Source organism: Acomys russatus, chromosome 1 (assembly GCF_903995435.1).
Source record: "Acomys russatus chromosome 1, mAcoRus1.1, whole genome shotgun sequence".
Lineage (NCBI taxonomy): Eukaryota > Metazoa > Chordata > Mammalia > Rodentia > Muridae > Acomys > Acomys russatus.
In genome coordinates this window covers 95,306,305-95,326,426 of record NC_067137.1, presented here as the reverse complement: position 1 = coordinate 95,326,426, position 20,122 = coordinate 95,306,305, and positions in this window count along the sequence as shown.

Sequence of the window (20,122 nt, the reverse complement as noted above, 5' to 3'; positions counted from 1 at the left end):
CGTCCATCAAAGATAGATTGGTTTTTAAATATGGTGTACATGTACAGTGAAGTACTACTTTCACTCTTTTGAAAAACAGAGAAGATGTGTGTCATTTGCCACAGTATAGAAGAACCTACGGGACATCATGCTGGGTGAAATAAGCCAGACACCAAAGAACAAATATCACACAGTCTCACATCCGAAATCTCAAAGTGTGGCGCTCCTGGAAGCAGAGAGAAGAACCCTGGTTACCAGTGGCTGGAAGGAGAAGGGAAGTTGGCCAACAAGTACAGATACAATTAGGCAGGAAGAATAGGTTGTGGTCTTCCATTATATAGAACACACACGCGTGCGCAGGCACACACACACACACACACACACACACACACACACACACACACACATACTTTCATGGTTGGAGACATGGCCTCAGAGCTGAATGAGATTCACTCTGTACCTGAGGATGACCTTGAACTCTTGACCTCCTCCCTCCACCTCCCAAGTGCTAGGATTACAGATGTATGCCACTAAACCTGGATAATAACATATACTTCAAAATATCTATAAAAAGAAGAGAGGATTTTAGATATTTTTAACCACAGAGAAAATATAAACATTCGAAACGATAGAGATACTAATTGCCCCGGTTTGATCATTACAAAATGTATACATGTGTTAAAATACTTCCCATAGAGCTATACAATGTCTACCAATTAAAGATAAAGGTTTTTTTTTTTTTTTTAAGTGAAGCTCACACAATGTAGCCTAAAAATAAAGACAAATCTGTGCCTACATGTGAAATTATCTTTGCCATTTGCAAAGGTCAAAGCAACTCTGAGAGAGGTGTGCATGCTCCTGATTGTCCAGTGCTGTCTCCCACGAGGTAGGTATTCTGTGCTCTGGACATGTCTGAGCCTGAAGCACCAGAACCTGGGATGAATGATTCCCTGTGTGCTGAGTTCCTCTCCCTGGAAATTCAGAAGTCAAAAGGCTACAGAAGCTCTAGTCTGACTTTAACCCAAATTAAAAACCAATTGGAAGTTGGTATACTAAAGCTCCTGCCTGAAATCCCAGTACTCAGCAGACAGAGGAAGGAGGCAGGGAGCTCCAGGGCAGTCTTAGTTACAAAGTAAGACTGGCCCTGTCTTATAAAAACAAAACAAAACAAAAATAAACAACCAAACCAAAAGGGGGGGCAGGCATGGTAGCACAGGCTGTAATGCTTGTACTTCAGTAGCGGGTGTATGAGGATCAGAAGTTCAAAGTCATCCTCGGCTACACAGGGGATGTGGGGCTACCCTGAGCTAAGGGAAGAAATGAAAGGAAGGAAGGGACGGAGGAGGAAAGGAGGAAGGAAGGAGAATTCCTTTTCCTCAGCAGGTTTTTCTCATCCCGTGTAGGCTTTTCTGATTTTTTGCTCTGTTGTGTGGTGGGATGGTATAGAAACCTGAGCGGAGTCAAGACACCCGATGACTTTTGGAAGTTGGGTGTGCGTTGTTTAGCCGGTGTGATTGCAACATTAAGTGAAAGGCTGCCGTCTGCACCGCCTACGTAAGCGCTGCCGCACAAGCCCTGTCCCCGGCATGCAGAAGTAGTTACTTATTTAGGGAAGTGTGGTCTAGCGGTGAAGGGCTGTGGTTGGAGCACGAGACCAGTAGTCAGGAAGACGCGCACACCAAAAAGCAACTCTTTTGGTCACTTGGGAAAGCTATTTCTTAGACTTCTTTGGTCATTTTTATGCATTTCCCCCCTCCCCCTTCTGAGCCGAGGATGTTTAGTAAGTTCAAAGTCAGATTAGATTACACGAGACTCTATCTCAAAAAGCCGAAGGGGAAGAGGAAAGGATGAGACCCACTTTCTTGAGCATTGAGTAGTCAAACACTGGGAAAGAGAAAATGCACAACATGTTTGCACTACTGTCAGCTGACACAGCAGCCTATGTGTAACACACCAGTGGTCCGTGGTGGGTGAAAGATCGCAGAATCAGACTGACCCTGTTAGCTTAGCCCATACATAGACACTACATTGTCTACAGTGACGATAACTGTGCAGAGCGCTCCAAATATGTTCATTCTGGATGTCCAGAATGAAGTGTCTCACAATCTCCGTGAGACTCACACGAATGTGAGCCCAACACAGGGTCTTTAAGGGACCAAGGCTACCTACCCACCCTATGCCTCTGCTTGTGAACCAAGCCCAAGTTGTTCTTATATAGAAAAGCTCGGGCACAGATTTGCCACTAGCACCACCCCACGCACCCGCCACCACTGTGGCTAATTAGTGCGAGTGATTTAGCCTCTTTGGGAAGAATTCTGTTTTCATTCTGAACAACTCTTGGCTTTCTGACAAGAGATGATGCTTCATTAGGAACCCCCGTCCTGCTGCTAATGTGAGCGCTTAAACAAGGCTGTGTAATCCCAGTACACGATCCATCTGGAGCTGAGGAAACGGGAAAGCTTGGGTGCTGAAGCTCAGCTCGCTGCAGCCCAAGCTTGCTACTTCTTTCACCACCAGCACCGAGTCACACACCCATCTGTCTGCCGTGCTGAGCTTTGCTTCATAAAACAAGAACAAACTATCAGACAACAAGGGAGGTCTTCTTTGGGCTCCCAGCTGCTTCGGTGTCCTGAGATGACCTTCTGTGGCTCTGGTCAGCTTAGCTCCTGGGATTCCTAAGGAACCTCACATCCGTCACTAAACCTATAGGGCAGCAACACGCCCTGAGAAACCTCAACTGCAGGGCACCCATCCAACAAGAAAATCTCACCATCACTACGGGCAGGGTGAGGGTGGCTAGGAAGGGCTGGCACATGACGCGCTTCAAGGCGTTGAGACATCCCATCCATCATCTTAATAGAAGCTGAACGAAGCATTGATCATCGCAGTGCCAAAGAAATCCTCCTTTCCCAACTTGGAAAAATCCAGACCAGTCTATGGGAATGCAGAGTGAAGCTTAGATGTGGCAACATTTTTCGTCTTAGTATCTGATTATGCCCTATAAGAAAACTTCCAGCTGCAGCTCACTGCCAGCTGGGGCCTGATTTTCCTTGGCTGTTATTTTTACCTGTAGGGGTTAGAGTTAGAGATGCCTGATGAAATTCTAAAAGTGACTCACCAAAGAATTTCAGCTTCAAGGCTTGGGGGTAGGGGGGTCTTCCTTGCCTAGGGTGTCAAAGGCCATGGGTTCAAGACCTGACTCCGGAACAAAAATTTTTACCTTTACACTCTGATCTATCCTGAATGTGGAGTCATCAGTTAAGACAAGGGCAGATGGAGATAGCTCCCTCACCAGCAGTTTCTACTTCCTCATTTAAAGGTTGTGAATCAAATCACAACTCCACACAGACCTGCCATCCCACCCACCCTGCTTAAAAATCAAACATACAAGCAAACGACACCCTCTCCTGGCATCTCTTCATCTCCTCCATCCTGCCCTTCTCCTTCTGACCTCACCTTGTGCCACCTGCCCTCCCTCTACTCCATGGGGGTTTGTTTTTCTTTTTTCTTTTTCTTCCCCGTTCCCCTTCCCTGAATATGCCCAGCTGGTTCTGTTGCTGGGCCATCACATTCCCCATTTCTTCTTTCCCCTCCAGACACTGACCAGCTGACTTTTCTGCATAGCAAAGTCTGCTCAGATGTCACCTTCTCCAAGAAGCCTATCACGTCCCTCTTTCTGATGCTGCACACTCCTAGGCTCCAGTCACTTTCTGTCATGTCCCTTGGTTTTCCTTTGGGCACCTATCACGACAGTGCTGATACTGTCTGTTGGTCCTTGCACTTTTTCATTGTCTTCCCCCAAGTAGACCAGAAGCTCCTCAAAACTGGGGAGCTTATCTAGTTTAAGGAGTATCAATCTTCACTCAGTTGCCTGGTTTTCTGACATGAGCTGGTATTCGGTAAATGCCTGTGGAATGAACGGATGTTAAACAGAAGGCTCGTGTGCCTCGTGGCTAAGAAAACAGCATGGATCTCCTTATTTGGATAAGAAAGTATTGTTTGTTTTTTGAGACAAGGTTTTGTTGGGTAGCTCAGGTTGGCCTCAAACTCATGGTAATCCTCCTGCCTCAGTCTTTTAAATGTTGCGATGAGTACAAAGAGTTGTAATGGGCATGACCTCTTCCCACAACCCTCTTCAGTGAAACCAAAACCCTGGTTAGCATTTTTGTGATCAATGTAGTTCAAATATTTATCAACCCAAGGTGTGTACACACCTGTTCTTAGAATAGTACAGACCTGCCATGCCTGCACTCTCAGTGTTTCTAGCATCTGGCACACAGAAAGGAAGAGCTGAAGTACTTTCTTTTTAAATCCATAACCACTCCACCCACAAAAGATTAGTGAGACCTAGCACACATGAGGACCTTACACACACACACACACACACACACACACACACACACACACACACACACACACACAGGGTGGGTTGTCCTGGGCTATAACCCAGATTCTTTTGCACAAACTTAACTGTAATGCTACAACTAACTTTTTAGAAAATATTCGCATATCAAAAATTTAACAAAGCCAGGTGTGGTGGCTCACACCTGTAATCCCAGCACTCAGGGAGGCAGAGGCAGGTGGATCTCTGTGAGCTTGAGGCCAGAATAGTCTACAAAGCAAGTCCAGGACAGCCAAGGCTACACAGAGAAACCCTGTCTGGGGTAGGGTGGGGAAACCAATGTAACAAATGTTTAAATTTAAAAGCACTTGTTAGACAGAGTAGACTATGTTTATGATCCCTGTATTAGGAAGGAGGAAACAGGAGGAAAGCGAGTTTGAGGCCAGCCTGGGATACAAAACGACAAGACTCTATCCCAGTTAATAATACAATACAAGCAAACACTGTATGGTCTGGGCATAGTGGCACACACCTTTTAGTAACAGCACTTGGAAGGCAGAAGCAGGCAGATGTCCATGAGTTCGAGGCCAGCCTGGTCTACATAGAGAAACCTTGTCTTAAGGAAACAACAACAATGTTGGCTGGGCCTAATGGTGCAAGGCTACAAGCCCAGCTAGCTGGGAGTCTGCAAAAGAAGCATCACAAGTTGAATGCAACTAAATGAGACTTTATCCCAAAATAAAAAATATGAACAGGACTTGGGGTGTAGCTCAGTGGTGGAGTATTAGTCCTGGGTTTAATCCCCAGCACAGCAAAATATAAACAAATGTATTACCCTAATACTGAAATGACTAATTATAACCCCTAGTAATTCAAAATAAAGACAATATTGAACTGAGAAGGAGTTTTTAATTCAAAACAGGGTTTCTCTGTGTAGCCTTGGCTGTCCTGGACTCATTTTGTAGACCAGGCAGGCCTCAAACTCACATTGATTCCTGCCTCTGCCTCCTGAGTGCTGGGATTAAAGGCGTGTGCCACCGTGACCAGCAGGAGTTTTTATTTTTAAAAACTAATTTACAAAACTGTAGCCCTAGCACTTAAGATTTGGAGTCAAGAAGACTAGGAGTTCAAGGTTATCCTGGACTATATATCCAGTTCAAAAGCAGCCTGGGCTATATGAGACCTTATCTAAACACACACACACACACACACACACACACACACACACACACACACACACATCCTTTACTGTATGCTAGGTTCATGCCAGGACATTGAGAACATTCCACAGAGGCCGGAGAGCTGCTTCCCCAGCACCAGGAACAGCACCTCACACAACAGTTTCTTGAATAGCCCTCACCCCTGCTCTCCAGCTACTGGCTTCTGGAACAATCTGGCTGTGACTGAACACACTTGGGTGGGGGAGGGTCAGGGTACACTGACTTGTTTGAACTGCACAGAAAAAGGGGACTGGCTATCACATACCAAGAACCACTAAGACTCTGGATGCAGTGGCTACATCAGCCCCACGGGGCAGGCCTGATCTCTGTTGCTATAAACACCACCGTGTGTTTCTGCCTGATCCACAGACATGTAGCATGAAGGCATGGCCTCTCTAGCCCTCTGTCCAGACTCATCGGATGGCTTGGAATAAGTCATGGGTTACAGCCCAGAGGCCGTCTGTGGGTTAACAGTCTTCGCTTTTGCCCGGCCTCCGCTGCAAATAGGAAATGTGTGTGTTTGCAACTAGGACTTGGCATCCAAGTCAAGCTCATTTGAACCCAGAGCTTCAGCTAGCTGAGGTCTCTCTGAATTTAGAACCCGGAAAAGAGAGAAGCAAAGGGTTGTGGGTTGTGAAATAGTCTGAAGAAATAGAAAAAAAAAAAAAAAAATAACAAAACCCACTGATGTTCACCCCATGTTCTCCTCATTTGCCCACTGAAACAGCTAGCCACATGAATCATGGGAGCCACGGGAGCCACCTGAGCCACGGGAGCCAGCCTTTCCACCATTCTCAGCCACTTCTTGGGACAACTCTTCCTCCTCCTCCCCTTCTCCCTGCTGTGTTATGTCTTCTGTGTTTTTGGTTTGTTGGTTGATTGGTTGGTTCGTTGGTTGTTTCTGTGTTTCTTTAAAAGACAGGGTCTTGCTATATATAGTGAGGCCTGACTAGCCTGTTACTCACTATGTAACTTCAGGTGGTCTTGAACTCCTGGAAATCCTCCTGTCTCAGCTCTGTGAGTGCTGGAACTACAGGCAGGCACCACTATGCGTGGCTCTTTCTAACCCATTTATCACTCATAAAGTAGAGCGACCATACAAAGAGAGTAAATAAAGGGTTTCACGTTAAGTGTCTAAGACTGTGTGTTTAGATAAGGGTGGCTCTGAGGTGTCTGTATCACACATCTATTTGAGATAATTTAGCTGTATTGTTATCAGATGACTGTTTTGTTTTCTATTTCCCAATGGCTTCAGAATTCCCTTCAGGGAAGAAAGGGGCTTTCACATACTTAAAAATATCATTTCCTTGTATATGAGCCAGAAGGTGCTGAGATGGAGCCTCTGCCGTTTAATCTTTCACTCAAATTGTGCAGACTGTTCTCCTGTTCTGTCTATTCACTCAACACTTTAGATTGTGCAGATCTCTGGAATCCATAGTAAATAGGCAAGCTTCCTAAGATGCTGGGCATGGTGGCTCATGCCTTTAATCCCAGCACTTGGGACACAGAGGCAAGTGGATCGCTGTGACTTCGAGGCCAGCCTGGTCTACAAAGTGAGTCCAGGACAGCCAAGGCTACACAGAGAAACACTATCTCGAAAAACAAACAACAACAACAACAAAAAGCAAATCCTAAGGTGCTGCTAAGATGCATCAGTGGGTAAAGGCCCTTGCCACTCAAGTCTGACCACCTGAATTTGAACACGCACAGGTGCACGTGCACACGTCAGGAAGATTGACTTTTTAAAAGTAATGCCGAGTTTAATTAAAAACAGGATATGTTTTGTTGTGTGACTGTGCTGCTATTTGGGGGAGAAGAAAGGGAAGTGACATAACATGAAGTGAAGGACAAGAGGAAGTAGCCACCAGGTAAGATGGTGCACACCTGCATAGCCCATGAGATGCTGTGAATTTGAGGTCAGCCAAGGGTTTAGAGAGAGAGAGGGAGGGAGGGAGGGAGAGAGAGAGAGAGAGAGAGAGAGAGAGAGAGAGAGAGAGAGAGAGAGAGAGAGAGAGAGAGCACACGCAAGAGAGAGAAAGAAAGGGAGGAGACAAATGTGCTAACAGGTTCACCCCTACCCTACCAAGTGGCAAAGGGCCATCCCTCCCCTACTGTCTGGGTGAATGACTGTCCCTTTCCTAGACCTTAAATGCCAACTTTCTGGATCAGTGCTACCAAATTTGGAAAATTCCCAGCTCCATTCTTGCTTCATTTCCTCTCAGGCTGCCCCTCCACTTCAAACAGGATATAGACAGATTTATTCGCTCTCATGCAAACGCCAGCCCTCCAGAACCTTTTTCTGGGTGGCACCACACTCAGAGAAAGTGGTTGGTGAGATCGTCCTCCATAGCTGAGAGGGTCTTCCTACGAATGAAGTCAGCCACTCACTCTTCCTCCGGGCTTTGAGGTCTTCCAGGGCTCTTTTTACAGGAATGTGAAAACAGGCACATTCCGTTTCGCCCTTTGTTGGAAAGCTATTGACAACAAACAGGGCTCAGCTCAGAAACCGTGCTGTAAAATAGCAGAACACTGAGCAAAGCAAGCCTTCTCACCCAGGGCACCACTCCCCTAAATTCTTACCCAAGGTTTGACTGAGTGTGTTAGGGGTGGGAAGGGGGGATGGGGGGGGAAGGGGGGAGGATTGTGGAGCAGTGGCAGCAAAGCATCTGTTTCTTGAATTCTTTGTTATTTTGACTGCACTGGAGGCTTTTCCACAAGCCACTATCAAATCCACCCATCCTGAGTTCCTGTAAATATTATGTCTTCACTAAACTATGGGAACTATTTCACAGCTAGAAAATGAACCCGACTAGGAAAGCTTGCTAATGGGAGTGACATAAGCAAAGCATTAAAAGTTAAATGAGAGAAAATTCAGTAGCAAAGGGCCAGGGGACAAGTGCTGAGGGAGGAGGGTAGCTAGCGCCTGAGACGATCACACAAACCACACTCTAGCATTTAAATCCAGCTGCAAATGTAGGCTGACACATTCCCGGGGTCACTCGGGTGACTTTCATTACAGCAAGGACAAGAAGTCGCGTCAGTTCCCAGAGAGGCCATTTCTATCATAGTACAGACGGTTCCAAGCAATGGAGACCCAGGGAAGCTGAGGCAGCAGCTGTAGGCAGTCAGGGATTCCAGGGAGGAGAGAAGCTGTCCCCTGGCAAAGAGCTGAGGCCTGAAGTCAGCTCAAGCGCACAAGGGATGTGAAGAGACTCCTCTGACTTTAGGCAGTCCTGTGAGGACTGTTGGGGAAAAGGCCGGAAGAATTAATATTCGTCCCTAGTGTTGATCGTGCGTTCTCTTCTCCACCCATCACTCTTTGCTCAATTCATCCTCAAACGTACTCCCATGAGCGCCCAGGCTGAGTCAGGCACCTCTTAGAATTCCTCATTCTGTTCTAGGGTTTCCACTGAGTACAATAATGCATATTTATCTGCGAAGTGATCGGTCTAAAATCTAAAACACGAATGCCATGAAGAGATCTTTGTAGAGTTCAGGCAGTTTCTTTGTTTCTGTTGTCCCACAAGGGATAGACGGCCCGGCCATGTTGTGCAAATGTCTACCACAGAGAGACGTTCTTCCCCAGCCCTGTGCTTCCTTTCTACCTTGAGGCAGGGTCTCACTAAATCACCCAGGATGATTTGGGGTCCTCCTGCCTCAGTCTTCCAAGTAGATGAGATTATAGGTCTGACCCACCAGACCTGGCAGTGCTTTTGTTTACTGATGTACCCTCAAGCACTCGGAGAGACCAGATTCTAGTAGCTATTAACTGTTGGGTATTCGGGCGGATCTGGGCCCAAGGGTCCTGCTCAAACTATGGCACCAACCAAGGACAATATGTGCAGTAAACTTCGAACACCTACCCTGATCTAGCCAATGGACGGGACATTCTCCACAGTTGAGCAGAGAGTGGGGACTGACTTTCACACAGACTCTAGTGCCTCATATTTGACCACGTCCCCTGGGTGGGGAGGCCTAGTGGCACTCAGAAAAAGGATAGCAGGCTACCAAGAAGAGATTTGATACCCTATGAGCATATACAGGGGGAGGAGGTTCCCCTCAGTCATAGTCATAGGGGAGGGAAGTAAGGGGAAAATAGGAGGGAGGGAGGAATGGGAGGATACAAGGGATGGGATAACCATTGAGATGTAATATGAATAAATTAATAAAATATATTTATTTTAAAAAACCGTTGGGTAGCTACATTTGGTGTCTACTGCCTAACTCCAGAAAGGCAGACACTTCACATGTTTTACTTATCAGGACTCTCTCCAGCCTAATACAGTAGCTACCACACAACAGCGGGTCAGAGGCAGCTGTTTTCCAGGGGCTGGAGGGATGGCTCATGTTTAAGAACACTGGCTGCCTTTTCCAGAGGTCGTGAGTTCAATTCCCACCTACATGGTGGCTTATAATAACCTATAACCCCAGCCAGCTCTAGGGGATCCAACACCCTCGAGACAGGGTTTCTCTGTGTAACAGTCCTGGCTATCCTGGACTCCCTTTGTAGACCAGGCTGGCCTCAAACTCACAACGATCCACCTGCCTCTGCCTCCTGAGCACCACCACACCCAGCATCCAGCACCCTCTTCTGGCCTCCTTGGGCACCCACATACACATGGCATATGCACACAGGCAAACACACACACACACATATAAAAAAAATTAAAAACTTTTTGAATGAGTAGCACCAGGGTTAATAGTTTGTGCTTATTGACTGCCTACTCTGGAATATGGCAGGGTGGTCACTGAGATTATTTAATATTCATTCAGTTCAGTAATGAGCTTTGTTAAGTGTGTTGTTTGGGCTGCCAAAATAGGTTCAATTATTTTGTTGGTTGAAACTAAATCAATGTGAATGCCATTATGGCTCAAACTCAATCATTCTCAGCGTCCTGAGACCTGGTGTTACAGGCTTGGATCACCATCCTTCCCTTAGGTTCAATCTTCTTCTTCTTCTTCTTCTTCTTCTTCTTCTTCTTCTTCTTCTTCTTCTTCTTCTTTTAAATACTGATGTTGTAATTGTTAAACCCACAGTGGATAATTGGTTTAAATATTCTTCCCTTCTTCCCACTGTAGTAAAAGAAGTGCCCTGGTGACCTAAGTGAATTTGTTTCCCTAAGTGCCTACCAGGGAGAGTTTGATTAAGAGAAACGCAGACTCGAGGGCCTTAATTATGCTTACATTACAAAGACCTAAAGTACAGCCTCGTCCCCTAGATACATTTAATGACACTTTAATAACACATATTTATAATTATACATGTTTATTTACCAAGAAACTGGTCTAATATAAAAAAGATAAGCTCCACAAAGAGATTTTTGTAAGATTTAGTTTGCTTGTTTGTTTTATGGTGGCTGGGATTGAACCCAGGGTCTCTTACATGCTAGACAAGACAAGCACTCCACTGAGTTACACTTGCACGTGTGTGTGTGTGTGTGTGTGTGTGTGTGTGTGTGTGTGTGTGTGTGTTGTTTTGGGGGCTAATATGTTCATATGCAATCACAGAACATATAAAGCACTTCCACTTCTAAGAAAGAAAACTAGAAGCAGGAAAAATGGGCAGAGCTTTCTCAGGTGCTGGTTAAACTGGCTCTGCCAGGATCCCTGCTCTGTCCTGGGACACTGGGTTGTTCTCCACTCTGGGAAGTATGCCAGTCCCTGCTGCTTAGCTCCATCAGATCTGGCTGAACCACAAATAGTGCAGCCGGTAATTGCACCTCCCTGGGGTTAGACCCTTAGTGTTTAGGCAGGTGGGAAACAGCCCAAGTGAGGACCCATAGAAAGCAAATCAGTCTGCCCTCAAAGTGGAAATAATTCCAACAGAATTATCCCTAGAACTTTTTCCTGTGTTGTGTGACAAAAACCTTTCGTGGGGAGATGCAACACTTATCTACTCACCAGATAGGGAGCCCATGACAGACCCAAGTGTGGGTACCACCAAAGACCAACTTGGCGAACCAATGAGTTTTATTGGTTACTTACAGGAATGTGGGTGAAGGGTCATTTACAGGCGCACCGATGATGCAGAGACAGCTGCATCACCAAGGCCCACCCCAGCATGGGTGACAGCTCACCAAAGCCCGGAACCTGGAGCACACTGCTCAGCCTGCAGGCAACTCAACAGGCTGGAGAGGGTGCTTTTCAATTGGCTTTGGCCTAAATATCTTCCAAGCAGATGGGCTGGTTTCTGCTTCTTCCAGGAAGCTGTTCTGGTCTCAGAGTCTTGTTTGGTTTTGTTTGTTTGTTTCTTTGTTTGTTTGTTTGTTTTTGGAGACAGGGTTTCTCTGTGTAGCCCTGAAACTCACTCTGTAGACCAGGCTGGCCTCACAGAGATCAGCCTGCCTCTGCCTCCCAAATGCTGGGACTAAAGGCATGCACTACCACCCGGCTTCTCAGAACCTTTTTTTTTTTTTTTTTTTTTTTTTTTTGCAGCTTTTCTCCTATCAATTCCCAGAGTCTTTTTTTTTTTTTTTTTTTTTTTTTTTCACTTTTTCCCTTCTCAGATTCTTCTTTACAGTTCAGTTTGTCTGAGAGTCTCCTTTGCAAGTTCTGTTCCACCAGTCCCAGAGGGACTCTCACTTTTGTTGCTTACTCTGACAAGGAGAGGCCTAGAGAATTTAGCCATTTTCAGAGACTTCCTGAAGCTAGTTTGTGTTGTTTACTTTCCTGCTTAAGAACATTCCCTGCAGGATGGAAAGCTCCAATTTTGAAGGAAACTGTATCCTAATAGGGGGAAATCATCCTAGTGGGATAACATGCCTCTCTTTTATTGGTGATCCAAAGATGCTAGCGCAAAAAAAAAAAAATGGATTGGTTTTGTTTTGGAGAGAGTCTCACAGTGTAGCATAGGCTGGCCTCAAACTCACAGAGCTCCGACTGCCTTATGTAGCATAGGCTGGCCTCAAACTCACAGAGCTCCGACTGCCTTGCTTCCCTAGTGTTGGGATTAAAGGCGCATGGCTCTATGCCCCTCCAAAAAGTAGTTTGGACTTTGTTTTTGTTTTGTTGTTTACTGGTTTGTTTGTTTTTGAGACAGGGTCTCATACTGCAACCCAGAGTCACCTGGAACTCATGGCAACTGTACTGCCTCATAGCCTCCCCAGTGCTGGGATTCTAGGTGTGAGCCACCATTTGAGACTATAAATAATTCTTGAGTTGAAAAATGTCACTTCTCTTTGTCTTCTTCTTAACCACTGTGAGCTTCATGGACATCGGACTAGAACAGATTGGAGAAAGACAGGGAAGAAAAGACAAAGCAGTATTCAAGGAGAAGCACTCATCTGACTTTTAAAGAGCTGTTCTGTAATATGAGGTTATAACTCAATTCCTTTCTTTTTTAAGATAGGGTCTCATATATTCGAGAATGGCCTCAAACTCATCACGTAACTTAGGACAACCTTACGTTTTTGCTCTTACTCTTTTCTTGTCTTGAATGCTGGGATTATAGGCGTGCACCACCACATCCAGTTTATGCGGTATTGGGAATCGAACCTAGGGTTTCACGCATGCTGCCCCATGTATCCAACCAACTGCGTTACATGCCAGAGCCTGGCCTTAAACACTTACAAAATATTTTTAAACTTGAAAAATCATTCTGCTGTATGGTTTCAGCAGGACAGCCAAGACTACACAGAGAAACCCAGTCTCGAAAAAACAAACAAAAAAGAATTACTAGTGTGAACTCAGCAGAAATGAGGGGTAAGCCCACCGACAGCAACGTGTCCACTTTTACACCTGAGGAAAGAAAAGGCAGACATGAGAAGCACAAGCAGAGAGTCACCTTCCATCCTGGCTGGGATGTGGAAGAGGTCCAAGGTGCACATAGGTTTTAGGTCAAGCAGGTCACTCCTCACCCTGCACACTCTGGCCTTGGACAGAACCTATGCTCTGGAAACCTGGTGGGTAGAGGCTCCACTCAGCACTGGGACAGAGGTGTGGTGGGGCCAGTGTGCCCAATCATAATAACCAGCAGTCGGTCTTTCCCCGGTGCCAACAAAGACTCCCTGCAGCCACATAGTCCTCTTCAGTCAAAGCAAACAGGGGGAGTGTCCAGGTCCCATGTTACAAAGCGGGAAATACACTGGGGAAATTAATTATCCTGTGGTTTAAGAAAGACAGCAACATGGAAGGTCATTGTGGTCCTTTTCTTGAATTAGATCAGAAAAAAAAAGAAGAAGAAGAAGAAGAAGGCAGCTGAGGGTTGGAGAGATGGCTCAGGAGTTAAGAGTGCATGCTGCTCCTGCGGAGGACTCCAGTTCAGCTTCTGCGGCATCTGCACTCATGTGCACAGACGCACAATATGATAAAAAAAAATCTAAACAACAACAAAGTAGCACAACTGAAATACAAAGTAGGAAGAGAAAGAGTTGATATCAGTGTGTGTGCACGCAGAAGCATGTGAGCTCGTGCTCCGTACAATACCATTACATTGTAATCAGTTTAGGTTTCCCTGAAGTGAGGACTCTTTGACCCACATACCGTGGCCCATGTCATGTTTGGGTCTAACAAAAAGAAAGCTACACATAGAAGCTTTATTACAATGAATGACCTTGGACAGGGTCATAAGTCTGATTCCTGAGCTCAAGTTCAATCTAGGACCTAGAGACTGTGCCCTGCCTCCTTCCTCTCCCCTTCTTCATCTAACCCTGAGAACACCCCATCACCATGCATGCAGTGTAAACATCACCGCATCAAATACAGCCCAGATATTTAGTCTTTTAGAAACGAAGACGCTCTGTATTCCTGGAAATGCAGAAAGAAACAATAGCATTAGAAAGCAAAGCATGATGGTCTAAAAATGATCTTGTATCAGATTTTCCAAATACCCCCTGGCAGTGTCAAGACAGGAGGGAGACTTGCCGAGCATTCTAATACATTTACTGCTGTGTAAACAGTAAGCGCTTGCAGTTCCTGACTTCATCAGAATGAAGTTCATTATGATAAAGAGCTTCGCCCTTTGCTCCTATTTGCATTAAGCAAGCTCCTAATTTCATTTAATTTCACTCACATCTCTGAAGGGAATTATAGGCTGCAAGGCAGGCCACGAAGGGGGCAAAGGAAATTAGCAAAGGTATTCACCAGAGAAGATAAGAGGGGAAGGAGGTGGCAGGCTAAGAGTAGAGCAGGGGTTGAGGCTCTCTTAATCACCAAGACTAGACAGCCATTTTACTCTTGTTTTTTAACTCTTGTCTCAATCCCTGGGGTTTGAAAACATGCTATCAGGTCATCAAAAACCTTTGATGAAACATGCCAGACTTGTATGTGCATGAGCTGGTGAAGGTGTATTCTATTTGACACAGGAACTAAAGATTTCAAGGCTTTTTTTTTTTTTTAAAGCAGGACTTGACTGAAAGCCCTGAGGAGAGATTGTTATCTCTAGGCAGCTGCTAACTCGGTTTCACTGATGGGAATCCAGGGTAAGGTTAAAATTGCTTCCAGTTGTAACACAGCTGGGAATGTGTGGTCCAGGAAGAGTGTGCTTCGCTCATATGTGCAGGGCACTAGGCCCAGACTTCAACCCTCAACTGAGGGAGACAGGTGAGAAACGTTTCTGTAGATATTATTTACACCTTGGAAAGTTAACTCCATCTGTGTGGTAGTAGTATTGATCAGAAAACCTGGGGTTTTAGTATGTGAAAAGTAACTCTGTGCCCCTCTTTCCTCACTTTGGTTTCAGTTCACTCCACCCCACCCTCACTGCCAATTCAGGCTTAAACAGGACAGAAAGGAAATAATAAGAGTCCTTAACCAGAAGTACCCCACCCCAAGGTCATTTGGGATTTCTTTCTTTCTTTCTTTCTTTGATGTGCGCCAGCTAGAAGAAATCTGGACATCTCGGTGGGAATGTGGGTAAATGATGTCATTGCACAGAATTAGGACCAGACAGAGGAAATGGAGCCAGATCCTGCAGGGGGTAGCACTGAATCCAGGAATTGGGTATGAACGGCCCGGGCTGCTCTTGAGAGCACGAAAAGTGTTAACTGGGAAGCCAACCCATTTCTAGGACTTGGCTGAGAAGGTAATGGCGTTGGAGAGCGGTGATGCGGGCAGGGAGCCGACGTTCTGACACTGAAATACTGAGCTAGGGCAGACGCTGGGCATGAGAAGCAAGGCTCCCACAGGCGACTTGGCGTGACTGTGGAGGGATGTCGTCTGTGGGGCTGTAATCAGTAGGAGCAAAGCTGCACGTTGAGCACGTTTTCTCCTGGATCTCATCCTTGGCGACCGATCCAGACCGCAACCTCCAAGATCTGTTACAGAAATAAACAGCTGGGAGACAACAACCAAAACAGCAACCTGGCGTAGCAGGCTGGAGCCGAAGCTCCTCCTCTGCAATCCTCCGACCAATCAGAAGCCTGTTGCCGGGGTCCTGTGTTGGGCCTCCTGACGTTCCTATGGAGACCGAAGAACGTTACACACTAAACACTGGCGGCGTTGACGTCTGTGCATTATAGCCATAGAGACGACAGAGCAAACGTCATTCCTCCCTCCTCCTCGCCTCCCCGCCCTCCCTCTGCGCCAGGGGCGGAGGGAGCGTCGCAGTCACGTGTTACCAGCTGGGCGGGAGGCCTGTTGGGCGGGGCCTGTTGTCATGACTGCAGAGGCTGCTGTTGTTGTTTGGAGCTGTAATTAGAAAGTGCTGAGGCGGCAGTGGAGCCAGAACAGATTCTGGAACAGTGTCTACCGCCCCCGGGCCAGCGAGGGTTCCCCAGCCCTGGGAAAGCCAGGACACCCCCTAGGTTGTCCCAGCACGCCTCAGCCTCAGGTCCTGAGCCAAGATCTGTCTGTGAGCCTGGGACTCCAGACTGAGGCCAAACCTAGACCACTCCCTCCACCCTCAGTGGGCCAAAATTGTCTGGGTGACCTCCCTAACCACTTCTCCTCAGACAGTAGACCACAGAACAGCCGCTAACCAAATTACCTTGCCCAGGAGGCTAGAATCACTTAGAGAACTCACTGTTGGAATCAACCCCAGAGTCAATGAAAATCAAGAGAGAAGTTTACATTTTGTCTTTCATATAGCAGGACTTGAGGCACTCATCCCATGGACCGCTGGTGGAGACTTGTGGAAAGTGACCCCACTCGAAGGGAGAGGAAACTCAAAAGTCCCTCCCAAGTCTGTGATCTGCAATCATGAGAAAGCCCTGAAAATTTTAGGTCAACAACCAAAGCTTAGTTCTGTCTTAACTGGTAAGACGAGCAAGCCACACGTGAGTAGAGACCACCTCAGGGCAACCACCCTAATGAGAATGTAAGTTCTGGGTAATAAGACCTGACTGAAGGGCTCAGGGCCCCAAATAATCACAATCTGGATTTAAATTGTGCCTTGTGGGGGTGGGGCGTCACAGGGAAAACTGCTTATTGGAATTGAAAACAATGGATGTAGAGCGTGCGGTGCACTCCTGGAGTCCCAGCACACCAGGGTAGCGGGAGCCATTTCCAGGAGCCCTGGCAGTACAGCAAGACTCACACTCAAGACAACAATGAAAACGCAAGCCATTGGGTGAGTGTGTTAGAGTCCGCATTAGATGCTGCAGACAAAGGAGGAGTTCATGAAAATGGATGGCATTTGGAATTGGCCTGGCATCCTTCCATTCTGCCTCCAACATACCCCATTTCCCATCATTGGCCAATCGGTACTTCAGGGTTTCCTGTTACTCCACAGGGTGTCCAGTAGACATTTTACCATCTGTCCACAAAGGGTATCCATTCCCTTTCGGTGTTCCCTCGCTCCATCCTCCGGCCCACGTATTACGCAATTCCTTGGCACTCATCTCTAAACAGCTCTCCTTCACCTCACTTCCTGCTCTGTTGCCTCTCTCTAGGTCTCACCAACCAGCACTCCCTAAATGCTTGTCCTATCTAATCATCTCCAAAAACTTCAAAAACGAAACAAAACAAACTCTGCTTTAATAGGCTACGGCAGGCAGCCTGGCAGCTTTCGGGGCTCTTGTCCAGTTTCAAACAGAGAAGTAGTGTGGTGAGTGGAGCAAACCTATTCTTGAACTTAGCCCTTCAGAGAGTAGCTAAGACATAGCCAGGTGGAATCTGTTTCTTATAGTACTCTGGGCAAGGCAGCAACTCCCACTCTGCTGTCTTTGGGGACACAACGGTCATTTCTACTTTATCTAGCCAGTGATCAGGCTAGACCTCCTTGAGCATCATTGAGCAGGCTAGACCTCCTTGAGCATCATTGAGCAGGCTAGACCTCCTTAAGCATCATTGAGCAGGCTAGACCTCCTTAAGCATCATTGAGCAGGCTAGACCTCCTTGAGCATCATTGAGCAGGCTAGACCTCCTTGAGCATCATTGAGCAGGCTAGACCTCCTTGAGCATCATTGAGCAGGCTAGACCTCCTTGAGCATCATTGAGCAGGCTAGACCTCCTTGAGCATCATTGAGCAGGCTAGACCTCCTTGAGCATCATTGAGCAGGCTAGACCTCCTTGAGCATCATTGAGCAGGCTAGACCTCCTTGAGCATCATTGAGCAGGTTCCCTCTAATATTCCACACAGAACATAAGGCTAGACAGAACCTCAAGTTCAGGTGTGGAAAGGCCTGGCTTGTGGGTAGATTAGATTGAATTACTTCTGGGCTTGGAAGCAAGGTGTTTGTGTTTTGTTTCATGAGAGAGAGAGAGAGAGAGAGAGAGAGAGAGAGAGAGAGAGAGAGAGAAAGAGAGAGAGAGAGAATGAGATTCCCCAGCAGGTGACAAAATAACCCATCTCGCAGTCCTTAACTATCATCCCACGAAAAGCATGGCTAAGTTAGAGTAACAGTCTCTCTTACTGAATGATTCTCTCTCAAAAACTCTCTTCTACTTTTCCATGGCAGTCAAGGACTTAACAAGGCACTGACAAAGAGTCAGGAGGGAAGGAAAATGAAGGGCCATATCCCTGGTGGTTTTCATGTGCTAGGAGAAGACAGTATCCTATCGTCTCATTTTATCCTCCTAGCACCCCTGACAACTAGACCCTTTGTAGGGACAACTGAAGAAACCGAGGTTCAGGTAGTCAAATGTCAAGGATGCAGTATTTACAAAGGCTGCCCAGCCAGATGCTTGTTTTCAGACCCTTTGCCATCCTCATCATGCAGTGGAAAGGCCCTGCATTCAATGTGTTCCTCTCCACAGTGTGTGTGTGTGTGTGTGTGCGCGCGCGCGCGCGCTCTGATCAATTTCCCAAACTTACTAAAATGAAACAGGGTTGGGGTATGGGGTGTGAGGTGAAAAATCACTTGTGAGATTTGCTAGACCATTTGGAAAAGGTTCTGACATCAGGAAGTAAGGAGGAGCCATCCTTGCCTCTTGGGACTAACCTATATTTCCTCCTTGGCTCAGGATCCAAGAAGGCAAAGAGACACATGGCCCAGAGCACACAGCAGAAAGGCTTGGGCGGTTTGAGGAGTCTGACCTGCTCCAGGCTAGGGAGGGCACTACCCCAGTTCAGAGCTACCCGGAGCACTCTACCCTCATTTATCTGAAGCTGTCACTTAGGACTGGCCCCTCCTTCTCCTCCCCATGCCTGACCCTGCAGAGAGGCACGTCTAGCACGCATGCCTCCCAACCTCAGATGCCTTTAGGATTTGGATGTGTTTGAAGAGTTCTCTCTTTGACAAACCGTATTTGTCAAGTGGGTCTGGTGGGAAGGGCATTTCCTAGTGATCCAGGACTTGAAGGAGGAGGAGACCCTTCTCCCTCCCTGCCTTGGCAGGCAGCTCCTTGGGCAAGGTACGTAGGTGGCAATAAGTACAGACAAGCTGCAGGGTTTCTTGCTGAGCAGGAATGCCCAAAGGCCACACCTTCTTCAACCCTCAGAGCACTTCTCATGTCTGGACCTGTGATGGGGGTGGCAGTGCCAGGGAGTAGGTTGTCCGGTGTCTGGCTCCAACAACCGGTTTATTGTGATGATTCTATTTGTGTTCCGAGTGTTCTGTTTGACTTGGCAGTGGGGGGAGGGAGAGGGCAGCAGGTTCACTCCAGTTTGTACTGGGTGGTTCCTGCAGCCACACCCAGGTATTAAAGCAGGCCCAGGCGCTGGTACTGGGGATGCCTTTCCTGGGGGCCCTAATGTGCAAAAGCAAGGTGTGGGAAGTATTTCTTCTTTCTGCGTTGGCTAGGCGTGGCCGGCATGTCACCTATTCCTGTGTTACTAACATCACCCAGATTCGGGCCAAAGGGCAGACCTACCAGATTCATGGCACTCTGAGATCCGGATTAGAGAAGGAGGGATCAAATTCATTTGGGCCAGATTATCCTATATTATTAACCAGAGCACTTTAGTTCTTGTTTCTAAAATAACAACCACAAACCCACAAAGTGACACACCTTCAATCACAGCAACGGAAAGGAGGCTGAGGCAGGGGGATCACACTAAGCTCAAGGTGGTCAGCCTGGGCTACATGAGACACTATCTCAAAAACCAAAATAGAAAATTCAATTAATTAAGTAAAGTAAAATAAAACAAAAATCTTACATCTGACATTGATGCTCTATCTTGGGAGACTGTTGCCCCAAAGAGTGAAATATGGGTTTTGCATGTATTCTTTTCAGACAAGGTAATAGCTTTCATTCAAAGAGA